This window comes from Mirounga angustirostris, unplaced genomic scaffold, assembly GCF_029215605.1.
Source record: "Mirounga angustirostris isolate CCGP_5_RB_7025 unplaced genomic scaffold, mMirAng1.0.hap1 SCAF_1, whole genome shotgun sequence".
Classification (NCBI taxonomy): Eukaryota; Metazoa; Chordata; class Mammalia; order Carnivora; family Phocidae; genus Mirounga; species Mirounga angustirostris.
Window position 1 is genome coordinate 170419642 of NW_026991709.1, and position 15477 is coordinate 170435118.

A 15477-nucleotide genomic window follows, 5' to 3' on the forward strand; every position below is an offset into this window, starting at 1 on the left:
ATAAAATGAGTTTGGAAGTTTTCCTTCCGTTTCTATTTTTTGGAACAGTTTCAGAAGAATAGGTATTAATTCTTCTTGAAATGTTTGGTAGAATTCCCCTGGGAAGCTATCTGGCCCTGGGCTTTTGTTTGTTGGGAGATTTTGATGACTGCTTCCATTTCCTTAGTGGTTATAGGTCTGTTCAGGTTTTCTTTTTCATCCTGGTTCAGTTTTGGTAGTTGATACATCTCTAGGAATGCATCCATCTCTTCCAGGTTATCTAATTTGCTGGCATAGAGTTGCTCATAATATATTCTTATAATTGTTTGTATTTCTTTGATGTTGGTTGTGATCTCTCCTCTTTCATTCATGATTTTGTTGATCTGGGTCATTTCTCTTCTCTTTTTGATAAGTCTGGCCAGGTGTTTATCAATCTTGTTAATTCTTTCAAAGAACCAGCTCCTAGTTTCGTTGATCTGTTCTACTGTTCTTTTAGTTTCTATTTCATTGATTTCTGCTCTGATCTTTATTATTTCTCTTCTCCTGCTGCGTTTAGGCTTTATTTGCTGTTCTTTCTCCAGCTCCTTTAGGTGTAGGGTTAGGTTGTGTACTTGAGACCTTTCTTGTTTCTTGAGAAAGGCTTGTATTGCTATATACTTGCCTCTTAGGACAGCCTTTGCTGCATCCCAAAGATTTTGAACAGTTGTGTTTTCATTTTTATTGATTTCCATGTATTTTTTTAATTCTTCTTTAATTTCCTGGTTGACCCATTCATTCTTCAGTAGGATGCTCTCTAGCCTCCATGTTTTTGAGTTCTTTCTGACTTTCCACTTGTGATTGAGTTCTAGTTTCAAAGCACTGTGGTCTGAAAATAGGCAGGGAATGATCCCAATCTTTTGGTACCGGTTGAGACCTGATTTATGACCTAGGATGTGATATATTCCTGAGAATGTTCCATGGGCACTAGAGAAGAATGTGTATTCCGTTGCTTTGGGGTGGAATGTTCTGAATAGGTCTGTGAAGTCCATTTGGTCCAGTGTGTCATTTAAAGTCTTTATTTCCTTGTTGATCTTTTGCTTAGATGATCTGTCCATTTCAGTGAGGGGGATGTTAAAGTCCCCCACTATTATTGTATTGTTCTCGATGTGTTTCTTTGCTTTTGTTATTAATTGCCTTATATAATTGGCTGCTCCCATGTTAGGGGCATAGATATTTACAATTGTTAGATCTTCTTGTCGGATAGATCCTTTAAGTAGGATATAGTGTCCTTCCTCATCCCTTATTACAGTCTTTGGTTTAAAATCTAATTTGTCTGATATAAGGATTGCCACACCAGCTTTCTTTCGATGTCCATTAGCATGGTAAATGGTTTTCCACCCCCTCACTTTCAATCTGGGGGTGTCTTTGGTTCTAAAATGCATCTCTTGCAGACAGTATATCGATGGGTCTTGTTTTTTAATCCCGTCTGTTAGCCTGTGTCTTTTGATTGGGGCATTTAGCCCATTTACATTCAAGGTAACTATTGAAAGATAGGAATTTAGTGCCATTGTATTGCCTGTAAGGTGACTGTTACCGTATATTGTCTGTGTTCCTTTCTGGTCTATGTTGCTTTTAGGGTCTCTCTTTGCTTAGAGGACCCCTTTCAAGATTTCCTGTAGGGCTGGTTTCGTGTTTGCAAATTCCTTTAGTTTTTGTTTGTCCTGGAAGCTTTTTATCTCTCCTTCAATTTTCAATGACAGCCTAGCTGGATATAGTATTCTTGGGTGCATATTTTTCTCATTTAGTGCTCTGAATATATCCTGCCAGTCCTTTCTGGCCTGCCAGGTCTCTGTGGATAGGTCTGTTGCCAGTCTAATGTTTCTACCCTTGTAGGTTACATATCTCTTCTCCCGAGCTGCTTTCAGGATTTTCTCTTTGTCTATGAGACTCGTAAGTTTTACTATTAGATGTCGGGGAGTTGACCTATTTTTATTGATTTTGAGAGGGGTTCTCTGTGCTTCCTGGATTTTCATGCCTGTTTCTTTCCCCAAATTAGGGAAGTTCTCTGCTATAATTTGCTCCATTATACCTTCTGCCCCCCCTCTTTCTTCTTCTTCTGGGATCCCAATTATTCTAATGTTGTTTCGTCTTATGGTATCGCTTATCTCTCGAATTCTGCCCTCGTGATCCAGTAGTTGTTTATCTCTCTTTTTCTCAGCTTCTTTATTTTCCATCATTTGGTCTTCTATATCACTGATTCTCTCTTCTGCCTCATTTATCCTAGCAGTTAGCGCCCCCATATTTGATTGCACCTCATTAATAGCCTTTTTGATTTCTACTTGGTTAGATTTTAGCTCTTTTAATTCTCCAGAAAGGGTTTCTCTAATAACTTCCATATTTTTTTCAAGCCCAGCTAGTATCTTTAAAGTGATGATTCTGAACTCTAGATCTGACATCGTACTAATGTCTGTATTGAGTAGGTCCCTGGCAGTCGGTACTACCTCTTGTTCTTTTTGTTGAGGTGATTTTTTCCGTCTTGTCATTTTGTGCAGAAGAGAATAGATTAATGAGAGAACAAAATGCTAGAAGAGTAACCACGTCCCCAGAAAATATACTCTAAACAAATCAGAAAAGACCTGAAGCAGTGGGATAAGAAAGGGAAAGAGAGAAAAAAGAAAAAGAAAAAAAAGAAAAAGAAAAAGATAAAGATAAAAACAAAAACAAAACAAAACAACAACAACAACAACAAAAAACCAGAATGTGATCAAATATGATCAGGCTGGTATATAGATCAGTGGCACACACTAGATTTGGGGTGTATTTTGGTTTTTTAGAAGAAAGTGCCTCCCAAAATTTTAAAGAAAGAAAAACTTATATATGTACAAAAATAAGGGTTGATATGAAGGGATGGAATATGACTGTAAAAATGGAAATTATAAAAAATTTTATAAAAGGAATTGATAAGAAGTTGTTTGAAAAAGAAAGAAGAGGATTTAAAAAAAGAAAAAAGAAAAAGAAAAAAAAAGGGAGAGGATGTGATCAGGCAGGGGAATAGAAAACACCATATACTAGAGATTTAGGGTATATTTTAATCTGTTAGAAGAACTATCTCAAAATTTTAAAGAGAGAACAACTTATATGTATAAGCCCAAAATATGGGTAACTACTATGAAGGGATAGAATATGACTCTAAAAATGAAAAATAAAAATGTTTTTTTTTAAAAAAAGGGATTGATAAGATGTTGGTTGAAAAAGGGAAAAAGAAAAATTCAAAAAGAAATAAAAAGATAAAAATATAGTTAAAAAAATTAACTTTAAAAGACTAAAGAATCATGGTAAAAAAGCCGTGAATTCTATGTGCAGTAGTCCCCTCGCCTGGGGTTCTGCCGTTCTCATTGATCGGTAAACTTGGTCTTGGCTGGCTGTTCTCTCGCTGATCTTCTGGGGAGGGGCCTGTTGTCGTGGTTTCCAAATGTTTCTGCCGGAGGTGGAATTGCCCCGCCCTTGCCCCCTCCCGGCTAAGTAATCTGCTCGGGTTTGCTCTCCGGGGCTTTTGTTCCCTGCGAGCCTTCCATACAGGTTTGGAGGCGGAGAGTGAAAATGGCGGCCTCCCAATCTCCGCCCTGGAGGACCCGAGAACTCGGGGCCCCGCTCCTCAGTGAGCCCCCAGAGAAAAGCCGTCAGTCACTCCCGTCTCCCCGGTCTCCGGCTGCACTCCGTACTCACCCGGCCTGTGACCGCGCATTTCTATCTCTGGCACCCGACCCCAGGTGGAGTCTCCAAACCCAGCAGATCCCTGCGGTGCACTCCGGCGCGGCTCCTCCCGGGGGAGGAAGGTGAGTCTCCCCGGATCTGCCGCTTGTTGGGTCCCTGCTGGAGGAGCAGGGGCCCGACTGTGCCGCGGATCATGGTTTATGGCAACCCCGAGCTGAGAGCCTGCGCCTGGGCTCCGCCTCTGCAGCCGGCTTCCCTGCTCCGTTACCTGGGAGCTCTGCCACACTCAGGCACCCCTGGTCTTTCTGTGACCCCGAGCGTCCTGAGACCACACTGTCCCGGAGGGTTCCACCCCCCGCTTAGCCACCAGAGTGACGTCCCTCGGCGGAGCTGACTTTCAAAGTTCCGATTTTGTGCTCCGCGGCTCTATCACTTGCCAGAAGCGGCCGAGGGAGGCCCCTCCCCCGCCGTCTATCCTCCCGAATATCGCCTCGGATTCACTTCTCCGCACATCCTACCTTCCAGAAAGTGGTCCCTTTTCTGATGAGAGAGTTGTTCCTCTTCTTTTCTTCGATCTCCTGTTGAGTTTGTAGGTGTTCAGAATGGTTTGATCCCTATCCAGCTGAATTCCTGAGAGGAGATGAAATCCAGGTCTCCTACTCTTCCGCCATCTTGCTCCGCCCCTCCCCTCGATAATTTTTAAGAGTTGGAGAGCTGTTGGTTTGAGGTCAAGAGTGTGGACATTGAAATCAGATGGATCAGCTGTTACCAAGGACTAGGTGACCCTAAGCATTATATACCCACACAGTGCCAGTTACTTCACTTGTAAAATGAGAAGGATCATACTACCTATATCATAGGACTATTTTGAGGTGTAATTGACAAAAGGTATGGGAAAAGCAGTGCATGGCAAGTATTAAGTATTCAGTAAATGTTAGGTATTATAATTTGCCCAGCTCTGTGTCCTTGAGATCCAGAAGCTAAGGGAGATCAGTCAGATTAAGTGCCTTGTTCAAGGTCCCACAGAATCTGTATTGGGACCTGTCTTCTGATTCTCACTATCCTATCTTGTATCTTCAATAACTTCATCAGCCATTGGCTCCAAAGTTGCTCAGACAATAGAATCATCACATTTTGTTTTCCCTTTTGAAATTAAGAAAAAAACCCCACTTTTCTGTTAAATGATTTGGAAGTTAAAATGATCATAATCCTTCTACTTCATTATAATTGTATGACATTTGCAGTTCTCTAACTACTTTCAACCAATTATCTTCAACTGCATAAGGTAGTCAGAGCAGGTGATTTTTTGTCTCCATTTAATAGATGAGGAATTTTAGGGCTCAGGGAAGGTTAAATGACTTGCCTAACATTTAATGACAGATCAGGCATTGAATAGCAGGCTTTCAAACTTCCCGGTGTTATATTATGCAGCCGTTCAGCATTGTAAATATCATCTAACCTAACTGCTTAATTTTACAGAGGAAAATGAGTCCCAGAGAGGTGAAATGACTTTCCAAGGGAACAAAGTTCCCAAATAAAGTGGAGAAGAAACTAAAGTACTAAATGTTGTTTTGGGATTCTTGTATTTCTTGTTTTGGGTTTGAGTTTACTAGAACTTAATGATGATAATTCCATTTTCTTCTGATTTTGGGTTATATAAATACTATGGGGCTGTTGTCTTAGTATTTTAAATATTACAGTTTGGGTAATGAATATTTGCCTCATCAGCTAGTTTTTTTAATGGCCCCTGTTCCTGTGTTCTCTGTGTTTAAAATCTCAGATTCATTGTATTGTGGATCTCTTTGGAGGTAATTGGCATTAACTTGCACCAAGGGATACATCCATTGCTTCCCAGGACTGAGCTTTACTTCAGACATTGGCAAATTTCAATTTTGTATACTTTTTTTTGTGTTTGGGTGGTCTGTGTATTTGTTGGTTTTCTGGAAGAAGGAGGAAGAAAGGAATTATTGATTCTAATATCAAATCATTGGGGCATTATCTATTTTTGTAGAAAGATGTACAATGTAATAAAAAATAACATATCTGTTCTTTTTGGGCTTTGTATCAAAACAGCTGCATGTCTCATATTTGTAGGGTGTTTTGGGTAAGTATAAGGAACATGGAAATGATTGAAAGACTAAGAATGAACTTTGTTCATTTAGAAGTGAGTCTGATCAGTGTATGGGTGGAGAAAGATGAATACTGGTAGCAGCCTTCAACTTCATCTCTATTTTCTAAGCTGCCTCCCAAATTTATATTTTCCACTCAGCAAAACCAAAGTCCTGAGTTTCTCATATCCACCCTCTTTAGAAGGCAATCATTTTGAGTGTACCTTTGTAGAGTCTCACAGAGCATCCAAAGCAGTCTACTTTATCACCTTGCCTTGTTTCTGGAAAAGCTTTAGTTCTTACCACTCAAGCAATTTAAGCATATATTGTTCTAGGTTTCTACATCTGGAAGATTTTTGCTGTGCAGCAGAGGTGAATTATTTCCTCTGAGAAGATGTCATTCCATTGGCTGCTATGACCAGTAAGTGGATGATTGCTCACAGGCGTATCAGAACCATCAGTTGGTCCTTGTTAACTGAGGTTTTCTCTTTGGCAAATTACATTTCATGAAAATACCTGCTTCTGTGTAGCCTCCTCTATAGTGATTTCTGTTGGACCTGGTGGTTTGAAAAGTGCCTTGCCTTTTATGCCACTTGCATTTTCCTGGACTTCACTGGCAAAGTAATTAGGAGCAAGTAGTAGGGAGTCGTGAATTTGCTGAGGCTCATGGAGGAGGTGCCTCTCTTCCTTTGATTCCTGATTTCCAAAGAAGATAGAGTGGGGAACGGTTACCCAACAAATTCACTATTATTCTCCTAAATTACAGCCATTTAAAAAGTTCCATTTCCTCCATGAAGCCCTTCTCTTTTTGAAATAGCAATATTGTTTTTGTAAAAACTACTCATGCTTTCTATAAAATTTGAAACAAAGTATAAAGTACTAAGAAAATGAAAATCAACCCAAATCCCACCACTCAGAGAAAACAAGTTAACATTATGGTGGACACACCACAAAGTCCATCCCTAACCTTTTTGTTTTTGGAATGCCTGTGTGCCAAAGACGATGTCATACTTGTTTCTGGTTTATATGTTTTATCTCTCCTAGATTATATACTCTCTTTTAATAGAAAGATAAAGATGATGTCTCATATATCTTTGTATAGTAATTAACAAAGCATTGTGTATTTGGTAGGCTTTCAAAGAATACTTTGTAAAATATAGAAGTCAGAATTTAAGTTCTACTTTAAGACCCTAATTTTGGATGGTCTGTGCTCTCCTTGGAACAGATTGCAAATGGAAGATAGTGATAGTAGAAGACTGGGGAAATCAGATGAAATCACAAAGCATGTAGATTTTTCTTTGGGTTTTTTTTTGGGTGTTTCACTGTCATGCTGGAGTACAGCCTCCAGGTGCCCTGGTGATGAGCCCTGGTCTGCTAATGCATTCTCATAAAGCCTAAATGAAACTCCTTGCTGTGGGTACTAAGCAGTGGCAATCAGCATTTGGGGTTTGATTACTGAACTTTTGGTGCTTTTAGATTCCAGTGATTTTTAGTAATGTGTGTCTTGGCAAAAGGATAGCATATTAGCTCAAATGTCATGTTTAAAGGGTAGGCGGCCTGTCTGAGGTTCCAATTGTGTAGCCGCCAAGAAAGTTTGAATTACAATTTTAATAATAAGGCAGCTTGCAATCTCTTAATCAAAGGCGAGGTGTTAGAACAAAGCCGAGTCCCAGCAGATAGCCCAGGATTTCAGCCTTTTCACTCTGGGTACATTTATCCACAGGGTGCACTTTGATCCAGCAGAAAGGCCTAGACCCAGGAAACATCTAGGTATTTTCTAAATAATCTTCTTAGCATTCGGCCTCCAAAAGGAACTTTTAAATATATGGACTCCTGCCAGGCAGTGAGCCAGTCTGGTCATTTATCCACTGGACATTTATTACATAGAAAAAGAGTTTAAATAGACATAAATTTTATCATTTAAAATAGACTGACTTAGCCTGTTTCATTTGTCAAAAAGGCCCTCCTTTTCCATCTTTCATTTTTCTGTAGTGAAATCATACCCATTCTCCCTCTATTCTACCCAAGCATAATGTAATCTCTCTCTTTCTCCTTTGAAGATGAGGTGCCTGGGTGGCTCAGTCATTAAGCGTCTGCCTTCAGCTCAGGTCATGCCCAGAGTCCTGGGATCAAGCCCTGCATCAGGCTCCCTGCTCAGCAGGAAGCCTGCTTCTCCCTCGCCCTCTCCCCCTGCTTATGTTCCCTCTCTTACTGTCTTTCTCTCTCTGTCAAATAAAGAAATAAAACCTTTAAAAAAAGTTTACAAAGATAATATTGCACAGTTAAAATAGGAGCAATTGAGTTGGTTATTAAATAGTATTAGTAATTTTAAAATAGGCATTTTATAGTTTTCTCTCACTTCATATCAGCAATCCTTATGTCAGACCTTCAGATTCTGACAGAGTAAATCTGTTGGAAATTTTAAAATTTAATTTAAATTAATTCTATTAATTTTCATTATTTAAAATTTTTACCTTTTTATTTTAAAATAATTCCAGACATAAAAAATTGCAAAAATAGTGCAAAGAATTCCCATATATCCTTTACCAGGTTCTCTAAATGTTAATATTTTCCCACATTTGCTTTATTATTATCTACCTATATACAGTTTTTCTACTTAGTTGTTCAAACATTGCAGGCATGATCCCTTTCAGGAGAATTGTAGACAAAGACAAAAATGTATTTTTATAGTCATGTGTTGAAAGCTTTTTCTACATGTTCAATAAATAATAATAAAACAACAAAACACTACTAACACTATTAGCACTTAAAATTGATGGAGTAAGTGCTGTATGCCAGGTATGTGCTTATGTATCAGTCAGAATCCCACTAGAAAAACAGAGCCAGTAGGATATTTATATATGCCATGTATAAATATATGCGTGTGTGTATGCATACAAGGAATTGTCTTATGTGACTATGGGTCCAAAATCTGTAGGTCAGGCCATTAGGAAGGTTGGAAACTCTCAAGTGGAAAATGACACTGTAGTTCACAGGTGGGATTTCTTCTTCCTCAGGGAACCCTCAGTTCTGCTTTTCCTCCTTTCAAATGACTGGATCAGGTCCACTCATATTATAACAATCTCTTTTATTTAAAGTCAACTGACTATAAATGTGAACCACCTCTACCAAATACCTTTGCAGCAACATCTAGATTAGTATTTGATTGATTAATTGGGTGTTAGAGGCTAGCCAAGTAGACACAAAAAAACTGACCTTCACATATTATCCAATTTATTACTCAAAGCTCTGTGACAGAGGCATTATTATCTCCATTTTATAACTGAAGAAACTGAGGGTAAGTAATTTGCCCACAGTTACATTAAATAGTAAGTAGCAGAAGTATAATTTAGCCCATACATTCCGGCTTCAGAACCCTTTCTCTTGACTACTGCAGTATACTCTCTCCCTAAGAACTAAATAACTGGCCATCAGCTTCTTTGCAACACCTAAAAAGAACTCAGATGTATAAAGTAAAGAACCAACAAATTTAATTCAACAATAGACATTAATTAATTTTACTATGTGCTGGGAACTATGCCAGGCAAAGAAAATACAATGACACAAACTTCCTCTCAAGAAGCCCATCTAACTAGAACCAGGTGGTGAAGCATTATTGCCCCAAATGAAGCAGAAAGAACACTGATCTGGGGAAAGCGGTGGTCTGAAGTTTAGGAAGATTGGATTCTGGTCCTTGCTGCTACAAAGTAGCTTCCTACCCTGGCCTGATCAATGAAGGCTACTTTAGGCAAGTAACATAACTTTTTTTTTTTTTAAGATTTTATTTATTTATTTGACAGAGACAGTGAGCGAGGGAACACAAGCAGGGGGAGTATGAGAGGGAGAAGCAGACTTCCCGAGGAGCAGGGAGCCCGATGCGGGGCTCGATCCCAGGACACTGGGATCATGACCTGAGCTGAAGGCAGATGCTTAATGACTGAGCCACCCAGGCGCCCCAACATAACTCTTTTTTGAACTTCAATTTCTTTATGTGCAAAATAAGAGGAAACAAAGAAGTTGATAACTGAGGCATCATTCCAACAGGCTTGAACTCACCATTATCAAAATATGTGCAGTCTTTAGACTAAGCACTTGATGTGTATTACCTCACTGAATCCTCACAACTCTTATGAGGTAGTCATCATCATTCCCATTTTACAGATGAGCCAACTGAGGTAAGACAATTTAATAACTTGCTAAAGGTCACCAGCTAGAAAGTGGAAGAATCTGGATTTGAACCTAGATAATATGGCTTTGAGTTCAAATTCTTAACATCTGTGTTATACTTCTCTGAAATACACTGGGGAAGGTCTTAGCAAAATTTGAATATGTGACCCCTGGTTTACAAAGCCACTGCTTTAATAATCCTTGAGGATAGACAGCTTTTAAAATATGCATACAAAATCATCAAGTACAAATGTGTGTTTTATGATATTTGTGTTTATTCCTATTATAAATATAATGTATATTATGTATGTGTGTGCTTAGTCTTAAATCTATATTTTTTTCCTTTTCACACAATTGTTTCGGGTGCTTAATTAGAATTTAATGCCTATTGGAAAATTAATAAAAATCTGGACTTTGTCCAGTGTTTTAGATTCTACCTTGAGATTTTTTTTTTAAAGGTTTTATTTATTTATTTGACACAGAGAGACACAGCGAGAGAGGGAACACAAGCAGGGGGAGTGGGAGAAGGAGAAGCAGGCTTCCTGTGGAGCAGGGAGCCGGATGCGGGGCTTGATCCCAGGACTCTGGGATCATGACCTGAGCCGAAGGCAGACGCTTAATGACTGAGCCACCCAGGTGCCCCTGCCTTGAGATTTTGAAGCAGAGCTTCCACTTGTGCTGGACTCAATTAAAAAAAAAAAAAAGTTGGTTAAAGTGTTATCACAGCTCCATTTATTTGTCAATTACATCTCAATAAAAAATGTTTTTAAAAGTATAATCATAGGTCTAGGAAGTCTGAATTTGGAGAAAGATAAACTGGAAAATGCACCTCAACACTGCCTTGACCAAGACTCAAGAGGAAGTGAAAAGCTGCTGATGTGACCATTGTGGGTCATAGCCTAATAGACTCTTTGAGGTCTGCTGAAAAAATAATTGTGTGATCTTTTGGTGTCAAGCTGTGGCATTCAGTCCTAAAATTTTGAATTTTGAGAATAAAGCAGATGGAACATGTATTTTGTGAAAGGAATACCCCAGTGGTTAGTTTACACTGAACCTGTCAAAACTGGAAGGAAAGAGGGGCGCCTGGATGGTTCAGTCAGTTAAACGTCTGCTTTTGGCTCAGGTCATGATCCTGGGGTCCCAGGATTCCCCCGCATCTGGCTCCCTGCTCAGCAGGGAGTCTGCTTCTCCCTCTCTTTCTGCCCCTCTCCCTTGCTCATGCTTTCTCCCTCTCTCTCTCAAATAAATAAATAAAAATCTTAAAAAAAAAACTGGAAGGAAAGAATTGCTGTTTGTGACATCCACTGAAGTGTGGGTAAAAGTGGTCCTCACCCCCTGGAAACACGGGACTCTCTGGGAGTGACTGCTCTGTGGAGATCAACTGGATTCTAATTCCTTTATTTTATGAATGAGGAAACTGAAATGTAGAGAGCAGTAACACACAGGTTTGCATGCAGGTCATGAGCAGAGTCAGGGCCACAATAGGGTGTTCCTTGAGGGCCTTCCTTCAATTTTGAGGGAGACAATAAATGTGATTTAGGGAATGTCCCCAAATTTCCACAGCTTCAGTTTCTCCATCTGTATGTTTAAAGAGATGGGACTAGGTCAGAAATGTTGTATGCATAAACTATTGGGACTTCATCAAGATAAAAACCTTCTGCATAGAGAAGGAAACAGTCAACAAAATTAAAAGGCAACCTATGGAATGGCAAAAGATATTTGCAAATGACATATCTGATAAAGGGTTAATATCCAAAATATATGAAGAACTTATCAAACTCAACACCCAAAAAACAAATAATCCAGTTAAAAAATGGGCAGAAGACATGAATAGACATTTTTCCAAAGAAGACATCCAGATGGTTAAAAGACACATGAAAAGATGCTCCACATCACTCATCAGGGAAATACAAATCAAAACTACAATGAGATATCACCTCACACCTGTCAGAATGGTTAAAATTAACAACCCGGGAAATAACAGGTGTTGGTGGGTGGGAATGCAAACTGGTGCAGCCACTCTGGAAAATCCTATTGAGGTTCCTCAAAAAGTAAAAAATAGAACTACCCTAAACCCAGCAATTGCACTACTAGGTATTTATCCAAAAGATACAAAAATACTAATTCTAAAGGATACATGCACCCCAATGTTTATAGCAGCATTATCAACAATAACGAAATTATGGAAAGAGCCTAAATGCCCATAGACTGATGAATGGATAAAGAAGATGTGATATATATAGAGATACATGCACACACACAATGGAATATTACTCAGCTGTCAAAAACAATGAAATCTTGCCATTTACAACGCCATGATGGAGCTAGAGTGTATTATGCTAAGCAAAATAAGTCAGTCAGAGAAAGACAAATACCATATGATTTCACTCATATGTGGAATTTAAGAAACAAAACAGATGAACATAGTGGGGAGAAAAAGAGAGAGGCAAACCAGAAAACAGACTCTCAACTATAGAGAACAAACTGAGGGTTAATTGGAGGGGAGGAGGGTGGTGGGATGGGTTAAATGGGTGATTATTAAGGAGGGCACTTGTGTGATAAGCACTGGGTGTACTATGTAAGTGATGAATCACTAAATTCTACACCTGAACTAATATTACTCAGTAATGTTAACTGGAATTTAAATAAAAACTTGAAAAAAAAAAAAAAGAAAGAATTGCTAAATGCATGGCACTATTTCTATCTCTGTCTCCTTCAGGACTCATACCAGGCACCACAAATAGCTTATGGCCAGTACATAATAATATGCCAAGTACTTAGGGTATGCTAGATGTTCCAGTAAATACGTTACATATATTATTCCATTAAACTCTCACACCTTACCTATGAGATAGTTTTATTATCCTCATTTTATAAATAAGAGAACTGATGGTTAGAGAGATTTAGTAACTTGGTCAACGGTGCACCATCAGGGAACAGTGAAGCAAGACTTCAATCCTTGGAAATCTAACCCCAGAGCCCGCATTCTTGAGTACTACATCATATTGCCAGAATAGCTTGTTGGTTTCTGCTTCTTCCTCCCTTTACCTATTACTAATTAGACACATACTCTGTCCTAATGTCCTCAAAATCCTTCTCATCTGATTGCTCCATGCATCAACCACCATTTGATCAGATCAGAGTGGGCATTTAAGATAAACTTTTTTTATTATCCCTGAATTAGACAATCTCTAAGGACTCTTGGTTTTAGATTCCCATAAGTAATTTTAAGGATTGAAGGAAGGCATTATATAATAATATTTACCGAAACTGGAATATAGGGTATTTTGGCTGGCTGAGCTGGTGTCCCAGATGTTTATGTTTTTTGGGCTGAGATTGAACTGCTGTGGTTAGAGTGGGAAGGACTGAAAAGGGTGAAATTGCTCATCAGACACTTTTTGAGGTAGCTCAAGTAGAACTGCTCTAGAGTCCAGATGACAAAGAATGTCACCTGGGAGGAGGCCATTCCCTTTCTGACTGTAAGAAATCCATGCCACCAAGGGTATCCACATGCAATGTCTTTGGTGAAACATTGCCATGTTTGTGATAGACACCTGCAGAGACTCCTTTAGGAAACTGTAGTAGTACAAACTCTAGATCCACACTGCCTGGGTTAAACTGCTGGCTCTGCTATTGATTAGCTGATGGCTGGGGGCTAGTTTTTTAATTCTTCTGTGGACTTGTTTCCTCACATATAGAAATGGGATAAGCACGGTACCTAAGTCATGGGTTATTGTGTGGATTGAGTTGATATACACAAATCACTTAAGACAGTGTCTGGGGTACACAATAATCACCAAAAAAATATTTATCAGTTTATTGTGTTATACATATTTTAAAGGTTTCAAAAAGCTCTAAATTGTGGATCATTTCTGTAACTAATGAAACAAGAACCTCATTACCTCATTCATCAAGCTGACTTTTGTTATGTTGTTTAACACTTGGAGATGGAGTGGTAGGTTAACAGGGAGTTGATAGTTTACAGATAGGTTAGTAAGCTTGACCTATTCATTGCCCTGGTACACACTACCCAGTGTTTTCTTTGCCTGGAATGCCACCCACCTTCTATCTGTGTGGTTTGGTTTTGGGGGAATGTCCATAAATTTAACTTATGTGCGTGCTTAGATTGCCCCTTGGATCACCACTTTGAGAAGGATTCTGGTGTCATATTTGGGCTCAGTGGGAAACAGTGCTATATGCAGTCAGTAATGTCTGCCATAAGTGTAGGAAAGGGGGAAGCTGTATGCTTGCCATCAGGATTGGCTACATAATTTGTGAGAACCAGTGCAAAATGAAAATGTAGGCACCCTTGTCCAAAAGCAGGAAAAAAGGATCATTACATATATGAAAATATAAAGCTTTTTCCTTTCCTCCATGGTCTCTATGTCTTGATTTGTCATGGTATTTTTATTTACTATTTAATATTGTTCTAAATTTTGAAATAAAAATTTGAATTAGTTGCATTAATTTTACCATTCATCTTATATTGTTCAATGCCAGTTTTAAATACAAATATAAAGGCATTTAACTTGTATGCAAAATCACCAAAATTACTCAATTTGTTTTTCATAGCTTGTACATATATATTCTTATCAGAGCAGTGAAAATGTTTCACAGAACTAATTCCACTATTATTGTTTCACTTCTTGGTATGCAAACATTCTATCAAATCTCTCTACCTTAGGCTACTGATGTAAGAAAGGACTGAAAGAAAAGAAACTATGGTTAACCCTATCTTTCCCTTTTCTTCTGTGTCCTCATTGGCTAATACAGGGAAGTAACTAAATAAGGAAGGTTATGATAGGGTTCATTGGTCATTCATGTTTCTTAGGACACTCCTCTTCTCTTTCTGTGTTCAAAGCAAGTTCTGGGTCAAATGAAAATTGTGGCCTCTTGGGGCTGTTCACTTACTGTAGTCATATCATACTTACCTTGTACTCACTTTGAGTCTTACTGAACTCCCACACGTTGTGGCTCTACTGGAATTCTGTACTCATAGGGTATTGTGTGCATAATATGAAAATGGAGTGGCAAGAAATGGAGGTAGACACTTATATTTCATATTACGTCTATTTCTTCTACTCATGTACATTCTCCATTGTCCCAGCACATTCCACATAAAAAACACAAGTTCAAAGATAAAATTACTAAGGATTTCAAGTCAGCATTAAAACAAGTATGGGACCCTTCTGATCACAGGACTCTGTGTGACTGCACAGGTCGCATGTCTATAAAACTGACCCTGCTTGCATCTGTGGTCAGATACTATCTTTTCCTTACAGGATCCTAAGATCCAGCTCCTTCTTAGAAGACTTTCTTGGTTATGATAGCCCAAATTGATCACTGCTGCTGGATCACTACCCTGGATTTCTGTAGATCTCACCTTTATTTGCCTGTTACATGCTATAAACTGCCTTTTGTGCACTCGCATGCGAGTAGGGAATGGGCAGGGGGAGAGAATCTTCAAGCAGGCTTCCCACCGAATGCAGAGCCCGACTCAATCTATTATCCGTGAGATCACGACCTGAGT

At 38.9% G+C, this 15477-nt stretch overlaps 1 long non-coding RNA gene across 1 annotated transcript in view; it reads left to right on the forward strand.

The window, feature by feature from the left end:
- Positions 1-15477, forward strand: part of LOC123833613 (uncharacterized) — a 273703-nt gene that overhangs the window by 227827 nt on the left and 30399 nt on the right. The window contains exon 3 of the long non-coding RNA XR_010412104.1: positions 6116-6201. This is a non-coding gene — a long non-coding RNA (uncharacterized LOC123833613). The remainder of the gene's footprint in view (positions 1-6115; positions 6202-15477) is intronic.